This window comes from Notamacropus eugenii, chromosome 6 (assembly GCF_028372415.1).
Source record: "Notamacropus eugenii isolate mMacEug1 chromosome 6, mMacEug1.pri_v2, whole genome shotgun sequence".
Lineage (NCBI taxonomy): Eukaryota > Metazoa > Chordata > Mammalia > Diprotodontia > Macropodidae > Notamacropus > Notamacropus eugenii.
Window position 1 is genome coordinate 241,160,518 of NC_092877.1, and position 9,842 is coordinate 241,170,359.

A 9,842-nucleotide genomic window follows, 5' to 3' on the forward strand; every position below is an offset into this window, starting at 1 on the left:
CCATAGTTCTTTCTTTGGATGTGGAAGGCATTTTGCCTCAAAAGACCACTGGAAATTTTTTTCAGTCCTTGCATTGCAATGAAGCTCCAAGTCTACCAGAAAAATCTCCCACACACTGTGTTCATTGCTGTGCACAAAGTTCTCCTCGTTCTGCTCCTTTCACTTACCATCAGATCACATAAGTGTTTCCAGGCCTCTCCAAAGTCTTCCTGTTCATCATTTCTCATAGGACAATGGTATTCAACTACATTCATATACCATAATTTGTTCAGCCACTCCTAAATTTATGGGCATCTCCTTGATTTCCAGTTTTTATCCTCCACAAAGAGTGCTGCCATAAATATTTTTGTATATGTGGCATCATTTTCTATTTTTACGATCTCTTGTGGGTACAGTCCTAGAAGCAATATTGCTGGGTCAAAGGGTATGCATATTTTTCTAGCCCTTTGCACATTCAAAATTACTCTCCACAATGGTTGGATCAGCTCACAACTCCACCAACAATGAATTAGTGTTCCATCTCTCCAAAATCCTCTCTAATGTTTATCATCTTCCTGTTCTGTCATATTTGCCAATCTGATAGGTGTGATATGGCACCAGAGATTTGTTTTGATTTGAATCTCAGTAATGGATAGGGATTTAGAGAATTTTTTCTATGACTATAGATATCTTTAATTTCTTCCTCTGCATACTGTCTGTTCATATCTTTTGACCATTTATCAATTGGGGAATGACCTGTATTTTTGTACATTTGACTCAGTTCTCTATATATTTTATAAATGAGGCCTTTGTAACAGACAATAGCTGCAAAAATTCTTTCCCAGTTTTCTGCATTCCTTCAAATCTTGCTTGTATGGGGTTTGGTCTTGCAAAAGCTTTTCAGTTTAATGTAATCAAAATTATCCATCTTGGACTTCATAATGCTGTCTATCTCTTCTTCAGTAAAAAATTCTTCCCTCCTAAATAAATCTCATAAATACAGTATTCCTCTCTCCATCAATTTGTCCATATCTTTGTACCTAGATCGTGTACTCATTTCAACGTTATTGTTGTGCACAATGTTAGGCATTGGTCTCTGCCTAGTTTCTGCCACAGTGCTATTCATTTTTCTCAGCAATTTTTGTCAAACAGTGAGCTCTTGTCCCAGAAACTGGGGTCTTTGTGTTTATCACACTGTAGATTGCTATATTCATTACCTACTGTGTCTTGAGTACCTAGCTTATTCCACCTGTCTACCCTTCTATTTCTTCCCAGTATCAAGTGGTTTTGATAATTGCTGCTTTATAATACATTTTGAGATACAGTAGAGTGAAGCCACCTTCCCTAGCATTTCTTTCCATTAGTTCTCTTGATATTCTGGACATTTTGGTTTTCCAGATGAATTTTGACAGTATTTTTTCCAGCTCTAGAAAATAATTATCTGATAGATTGATTGGTATGGAACTAAATAAGTAAAGTAATCTAGGTAGAATTATCAACTGAAGTCTTTCCACTTACTTAAATCTGACTTTATTTATGTGACAAGTGTTTTGTAATTACGTTCATATATTCCTTGGGTTTGTTTTGGCAGTTAAACTCCCAAATATTTTATAGTGTCTACCCTAGCTTTCAATGGGATTTCTCTTTCTGGTTATTCCTATTGGGCTTTTCTACTAATATATAGAAATGCAGAAGATTTGTGAGGGTTTATTTTGTAACCTGAAATTTTCCAAAATTGTTTCTGATTTCAAGTAGTTTTTTACTTGAATCTCTGGGATTTCCTAAGTATATCAACATATCATCTGCAAAGAGTGGTCACTTAGTTTCTCTTAGTCTATTCTAACTCATTCAATTTCTTTATCTTGTATAATTGTTACAGTTAAGAATTCTAATACCATACTGAATGACAGTGGTGATAATGGAAGTCCTTGTTTCACCCCTGACATTATTGGAAATGCATCTAGGTTATTTCCACTGCACATAATACTTGTTGAAAGTTTTAGGTAGATACTGCTTTTTATTTTGTGTAAATATTCCTATGCTCTCCAGTGTTTTTAATAGGAATGGGTGTTGCAATTTGTCAAAAGATTTTTCTGCATCTATTGAGATAATTATGTGGTTTCTGTTAGTTTTATTGTTGATATTATAGATAATGCTAATAGTTGTCCTAATATTGAACCAGCCCTACATTTCTGGTATGAATCTTATCTGATTATAATGTATAATTCTTGTGATAAGTTTCTGTATTCTTTTTTCCTAAAATCTCCCTTAGAATTTTTGCATCTATATTCATTAGATAAATTGGTCTGTAATTTTCTTTCTCTGTTTTGTCTCTTCCTGGTTTAGGTGTCAAAATCATATTTGTATCATAAATAGAATTTGAGAGGACTCTTTCTTCCCTAATTCTCCCAAAGAGTCTATTTAATACTGAAATTAAGTATTCTTTAAATGTTTGAGAGAATTCATTTGTGAATCCATCTGGCCCTGGAGATTTTTTCCTAGGGAGATTATTTATGCCTGTTCAATTTCTTTTTCTAAGATTGTTAAAGTATTCAACTTCTACTTCTGTTAATGTGGGCAATTTACATTTTTCTAAATATTCATCCAACTCATTTAGATTGCTGAATTTATGGGCAAAAAATTGGGCAAAGTAATTTGTAATTATTGTTTTAATTTACTTATCATTGTGGGCAAGTTTACCCTTTTAATTTTTAATATTGGTAATTCAGCTTTCTTTCTTTTTTTAATCAAATTGCCCAAAAGTTTACCAATTTTTTTAATTTTTTCATGAAACCAACTATCAATTTATTTATTAGTTCCATAGATTTCTCAATTTCACTTTTATTAATCTCTTCTTTGGTTTTAATATTTTTAATTTGTTATTTACTTGGGGATTTTCAACTGGTTCTTTTTCTTTTTTTTTCTCAAAATATTTTTGGTAATTATTTTTATTTTTATTGATTCTCAATAAAAACAAATGTATCTAAAAGTACAGGAATGTTTCTTTCTCTCTCCCCTTTGCCTTGTTTTGATCTTGGAATCACCAGCAGGTATCATCTCAGAGTGGCCTAAGACAAAGCCTCCTTGACTGCCTGAATAATGGCGTCCTTGTCGATGCCAAACATCTTGAGCATCTCTGCTGGCTTCCTGCTTCTTGGGAAGTTAGCGACCACCAAGTGAGTGATGGTGATGTCGGGTTCACCCATGACAGCTGCAGCTACAGCCTCTCCTATTCCACCCTCATAGTAATGATCTTCCATAGTGAGGATACTGCCATGGGTGGCCCAGACACTGTCAAGGACAAGTTTCTTATCCAGGGGCTTAATTGTAAAGAGATGAAGCACCCGGATGTTGATCTTTTCTTTCTTCAGCTGCTCTGCAGGTGCAAAGGCTTCATGGAGAGTCACTCCACTTCCAATCAGAGTCACCTGGTCATCTTTGCTCTTCAGAACCACCTTAGCCTGGCCAATCTGGAAGTTGTAAATTTGTTTTTGTTGTTGTAAATGACTGCATTGTCTGGGCAGCTGTTCCTTATGAAACAGATGTCCTTTGTGTTGGCAGCCAACTCATTTGCTTTCTCAATAGCCACAGCATCACTCAGGTAAAAGCCTGTCCCATTTGGAATGCTCCAGAACATGGCAAGATCTTCAAGCACCATCTGAGAAAGACCATCTTCACCAATGGATACCCTGCAGTGCGAGCCACAAAGGTTGATCTTGCTCTCAGAAATGACTGCCAAAGGAATCTGGTCAAAGGCCCTGGTGAAGAAGGCGGCAAAAGTGCTTCAGAAAGGCACAGTCTTGTTCCATGTGGCACATCCCACCGCAGTGCTCACCATGTTCTGTTCTGCAATGAAACACTCAATGAAGTGATTGGGATACTCCTTCTTAAAGAATTCTGAGAAGGTAGAATTCTTGGTGTCCCCATTCAGGGCAATGACACAGTCACTGGCATGCCCAAGTTTGGCCAGAGACATGCCATAGGCTTTGCAGGTAGCTAGCTTGTCTCCAAGTTTGAAATTTGGGGGAGATGGCATCCAGATGTTGGCAATATTCACTGTGGGGGCATCCTCTTTGGGGAGGGTAGCTAGAATCTTCTTCTTGCTTTGGATTCAGCTGTATATTTCCTCGATGACCTGTTCTGCTATGTTTTTGGGAAAGGGCTTCCCATGCCAAGCTTCCCTATCTTCTACACTTGAGATACCTCTGTTCTTATGTGTCTTTGCAATGACAGCTAGTGGCTTACCCTTGCCCTGGTTAAAGACCTTGCAGAGCTCTTCCACACTGTGTCCATCCACGACCATGATGTTCCACCTAAAGGAGTCACATCGTTTCAGGTATACTTCCATGTGATGCTGCAGTGGCCCTGGGTCACTCTGGCCCAGCTGATTAATGTCAAAGATGGCAACAAGGTTGTCCAATTTGTAGAATCCCGAGAAGACCATGGCCTCCCACATGGAGCCTTCAGACACCTCCCCATAACCCAGCAAACAATAGACACGGTATCTGGCTTTGTCAAAATATTTGCCTGTGTAGGATATTCCACATGGTGCTCCAAGCCCTTGACCCAGGGAGCCAGTAGCCACATCTTTAAAGGCTTGTTTAGGGACTGGATGACCCCGTGGAGAATGTAGGTCATCTTCCTCGAGTTCAATCGATCAGCCTCTGGCAGGAAGCCAGCCCTGCTCAGACTGCATAGAGGATAGGAGCCACATGACCCTTGGAGAGCACAAAGCAGTCATTACTGGGGTACCTGGGGTCCTGGGGTTTATACTTCATGGTATGGAAGAAGAGGACCACCATGATCTCTTCCACATTGCAGCATGATGTGGGGTAGCCCAATCTGGCCACGGTGGTGGCTTGGATGGAGCTGATGCACAGCTTGTTGACTGTGTCCTTCAGGGTCTGCAGTTTTTGTTGGCCCAGCTTATGGTAATCCTCCATGGCAAAGCGAGTTTGGCATGGATTCTGAGCCCAGTGTGAGCAGAGAAGAAGAGCCGAACAGCAAGGAGGAGGGCAAGCCAATTGATTCTTTTTCTAGGATATTCAGCTGCATGCCCAAGTCATTGATATCCTCTTTCTCTATTTTATTCATGTTGACATTCAAAGATATAAACTTCCCCTAAGAATTGCTTTTGCAGTATGCCATAAGATTGGGTAAATTGTCTCATTATTGTCATTCTCTTGAATGAAGTTGTTGATTTTTTCTATGATTTCTTGTTTATCCCACTCCTTCTTTAGGATTAGATTATTTAGTTTCCAATTAATTTTTGGTTTATCTTTCCATGACCTTTGCTTGCATTACAATTTTTATTGCATTATCATCTGAGGAGGATGTATTGACTATCTCTGCCTTTCTGCATTGGATTGTGATATTTTTTTGTCCTATAACATGGTCAATTTTTGCAAATGTGTCCTGTACCACCGAGAAAAAGGTACATTCCTTTCTAACCATATTCACTTTTCTCCAGAGATCTATCATATCTAACTTATGCAGAGTTTTACTCACCTCCTTTAATTATTTCTTATTTATTTTAAGGTTGGATTTATCAAGTTCAGAGAGGTAGAGTTTGAGGGCCCACACAAGCATGGTTTTGCTGTCTATTTCTTCCTGTAACGACCCCAACTTCTCCTCTAAGAGTTTGATTGCTATATAACTCGGAGCATACATGTTTAGTAATGATATTCCTTCCTTGTGTATGGTGCCTTTAAGCAGGATATAGTTTTCCACCTTATCTCTTCTGATTAGGTTTATTTCTGCTTTTGCTTTGTCTGAGATTAGGATTGGAACTCCTGCTCTTCCTACATGTACTGAAGCACAACATATTCTGCTCCAAATTTTCCCCTTTACCCTATGTGTATCCCCCCATTTCAAATGTGTTTCTTGTAAACAACATATTTTAGATTATGGCTTTTAATCCATTCTGCTTTCTGTCTCCATTTTATGGGCAAGTTCATTCCATTAACATTCATAGTTATGAATAAAATCTGTATCTTTCCCTCCATCCTCTTTCCACCATTTGTGATTTTAATTCTCCCATCTCCCTTCTCCTCCTCAATAGGGTTTTCACTTTTGACCATCACCTACTGTCTTCCCTTCCTTCCTTCAGTTCCCCTCCTGTTTACTTGCCTTTACCCTTACTACGTCTTCCCTCCCTTTTACTTCTCCCTCCCCTTTCATTCCCCTTTTCCTATTATGTCCTGTAGAGCTAGTTAGATTTATATACTTAATTAAGTTTATTGTAACCTCCTTGGACCAAATCAGATGAGATTACCTCTCAAACAATGCTCATTTCCCTCCCCTTTTTCCATCTACTGTAATATAACTTTTTACTTCTTCCTGTGATGTAATTTACCATTTTCTCCTTTCTCCTTTCCACTTCTCCTGTTACAGTCTCTTCACGTGCTTGAATCATACTTTTATCATTCCATCATTTATTTTATACTCATTCTCTCTATCTAGGTATATCCCTTTTATGTTTCATAATAGATGTACAATTCTCAAGATTAACAAGTGTCCCCTTCCTTTATAGGGAGGTGAACAGTGTGCCCATACTGAGTAACAAGTTTTTGATTATTGAATTTTCTATTGAGTTCTGAACACTTTTCAAGAAGATCTGGAAATTTCTTATTTTTTTTTGAACATCCATTTCCTTACCTGAAATGTTACGCTGACATTTGCTGGGTAATTGATCCTTGGTTGTAGTCCCAGCTTCTTTGCCTTGTGCAATAACATATTGCTATTCCTTCAGTCTTTTTAATAAAGAAGCTGTACAGTCCTGTGCGATCCTGACTGTGGCTGATCAATATTTGAATGGTTTCTTTCTATCCATGTGTAGTATTTTCTCCTTCACTTCATACTTCTGGAATTTGGCAACAACATTTGTTTGTGTTGGGGGCAGAGTCAAGATGGCAGAGTACAAAGACCATCATATGCTACCTCTTACCCCACAGCCCATAAAACACCTGCAATTAAAAACTCAACAAATTCTAGAGCAGCAGAAGCCACAAAACAATGGAATGAGGAGGTTTCTATCCCAGAGTGACCTGAAAGACTGACGGGAAAGGTCTGTTAGTCACCAAATGCAGGGCAGAGCCCAGCCCTGCTTTGTCCACGAGACACTGAAAGGAACATATCCGAGCAGGCTTCAGGAAAAGAATCTTCAGCTGCAGCAGAGATCCCTCAACCCATAGGTACCACAGGTCAGTGAGAGGGTCTTTTAGGCTGGCAGAGAAAAGAGCTGGGTGTCCCCATAACTCAAGCTTCCTCAGGTGGCAGCAGTAGAGGCAGCAGAGGACAGGGCTCCCAAACCAGGCTGTAGCCAGCATTCATTGTTGAAGGTCTCATTATAAACTCCCTGAAGGAACTGTGCCCTATGTGGTTGCTCTGCCCCTTCCTGAGCAGCTGATATTAATCTCACACTGAATATCAGCCCTGCCCCAGCCTAAAGGCCCTGATGCTTTGGAGTAGCTCATTTGAATCTCAGCCCCCAGTGCTGGTTTGGTGGAACTGGAGGTGAGATGGTTGCGGAGAGGAAACTCAGAAGTCGAGAAACTCGGTGGGAAAATACCCCAGAAAGGAAAAACAATAATATCACAGAAGGTTACTTCCTTGGGGAACAAGTGTCTCCCCCCATACTTTTGGAAGAGGAATAACAAGGCATACTATTAGAGGAAGTCAAGGGCTCCGCCTCCAGTGCCTCCAAAAGGAACATAAACTGGACTCAGGTAATAGAAAACCTTAAAAAACAAGTTAGCAGCTTACTAAAGGAGAGCCAAAAAATGCCAAGGAAAATAACAGCTTTAAAAAGAGGCTAACTCAATTGGAAAAAGAAGTCCCAAAAGCCAATGCGGAGAAGGAGGTTTTAAAAAGCAGAATTAGCCAAATAGAGGGGAAGTTTCAAAAGCTCACTGAACAAAATAATTTGTTGAAAGAGAGAATTAAGTTAAGGGAAATAAATGACTATGAGTTAAATCAAGAAATTCGTAAACAAAACCAAAAATTTGAAAAAAAAATAGAAGATAATATGAAACATCTCATTGGAAAATCAACTGACCTGCAAATTAGAACCAGGAGAGAGAATTTAAAAATTATGGGACTATCTGACAGCCATGATCAAAAAAAAAGAGCCTAGACATTATCTTCCCTGAAATTATCGAGGTAAACTGCTATGATGTTATAGAATCAGAAGGCAAAATAAATATTGAAAGATTCCACCAATCAGCTCCTGAAAGAGACCCGAACAGAGAAGCTCCAAGGAATATGATGGCCAAATTTCAGAGTTCCCAGAACAAAGAGAAAATATCGCAAGCAGCTAGAAAGAAACAATTGGAGTATTGTGTTAATGCAATCAGGATAACACAGGATCTGGCAGCTTCAACATTAAGGGATTGAAGGGTTTTGAATGGGATATTTCAGAGGTCAAAGAACTGGGATTGAAACCAAGAATCACCTACCCAGCAAATCTGAGTATATTACTTCAAGGGAATACAAGGTCATTCAATGATATAGAAGACTTTCAATAATTCATGTTGGGGAAATGACCATATCTGTATAGAAAACTTGACTTCCCAAGATAAGAATCAAGAGAAGCATGAAAAGGTAAACAGGTAAGAAAAATCGTAAAAAGACTCTCTAAAGAAGAACTGTTTACATTACCCCATGGAAAGATAATATTTATAACTCTTGAATCTTTTCTCAATATTTGGGTAGATGGAGAGATTATACATATACACACACATATAGACAGGGAGTACAGGGTGTGTTGAATCAGAAGAGATGATATCCACATAAACAAATAAAATAAAATAAAATAAAAAATTAAGGGGTGAAGGAGGAAATTACCGGGAAGAGAAAAGGAGAAATGGAACGGGATAGGCTATAATTTATTAAAGAAATAAGAAAAATCTTGTTCGATGGAAGAGAAAAGGGAGAAGGGGGAGGAGAAAAATGAAACTACTCTCTCCAAAAGTAGCTGAAGGAGGGAATAATATGCTCACTCAATTTGACATGAAAATTTATATCACACCACAGGAAAGTAGGAGAGGAGGAGACAAGTTGAGTGAGGGGAATGTTAGAAGGGAGAGCAAATGGGAGAAGGGAGACACTAGAAGTAAACACTTTAGAGAAGGGACAAGGTCAATTGTGGGGGAAAAATAACGGGGAAGAGTGTAGGGCAGAGGGCAATATAATTAGTATTACACAACATGATTATTATGGAAGTGTCTTGTAAAATAACACATATTTATTCTGTATTGAATTGCTTCCCTTCTCAGTGGGGCTGGGGAGGGAAAGTGGAGGGAGAGAAGTTGGAATTCAAAGTATTATCAAGGAATGTTGAGAATTTTTATTGCATATAATCGAGAAATAAGAAATACAGGGAATGAGATATAGAAATGTATCTTGCTGTACAAGAAAAGAAAGAAGATGGGGATAAGGGAAGGGTGGGGTGTGATAGAAGGGAGGGTAAACTGAGGGATGGAGTAATCAGAATGGAAGGTATTAGGAAGCAGGGAAAGAGGAGTGATGCGGAGAAAAATTGGACATGTTACAAAGTTTGGTAAAAGAAATTAGTATTAAAACAATTGGAAGATGGCGGAGTGAAAGCAACGACTCACCTAAGCTCCTGGAAAAACTCCTCTGGATATATCTGGGGGGAGAGTCTGACCAGACTTTGGAGGTGTAAAATCCAGTGGGTGACGGACTTTGACGGATTCGGAGTCCAGGCTGGACCGGAGGGTCCACGGGAGGGATCTGTTCCACGGGGGTAAGACCCCGGCGCACAGCGCAGGGCGGTCAGCGCGGCAGGGTGGAGGGGACCAGAGGAGCCCGAGAGTGGCGGGCGAGACCAGCGGAGCAGGAGA

At 39.3% G+C, this 9,842-nt stretch overlaps 1 pseudogene; it reads right to left on the reverse strand.

Moving 5' to 3' along the window:
• Positions 1-3,047: 3,047 nt before the first annotated feature.
• LOC140511285 (transketolase pseudogene) lies at positions 3,048-4,922 on the reverse strand (annotated as a pseudogene).
• Between the last annotated feature and the right edge of the window lie 4,920 nt (positions 4,923-9,842).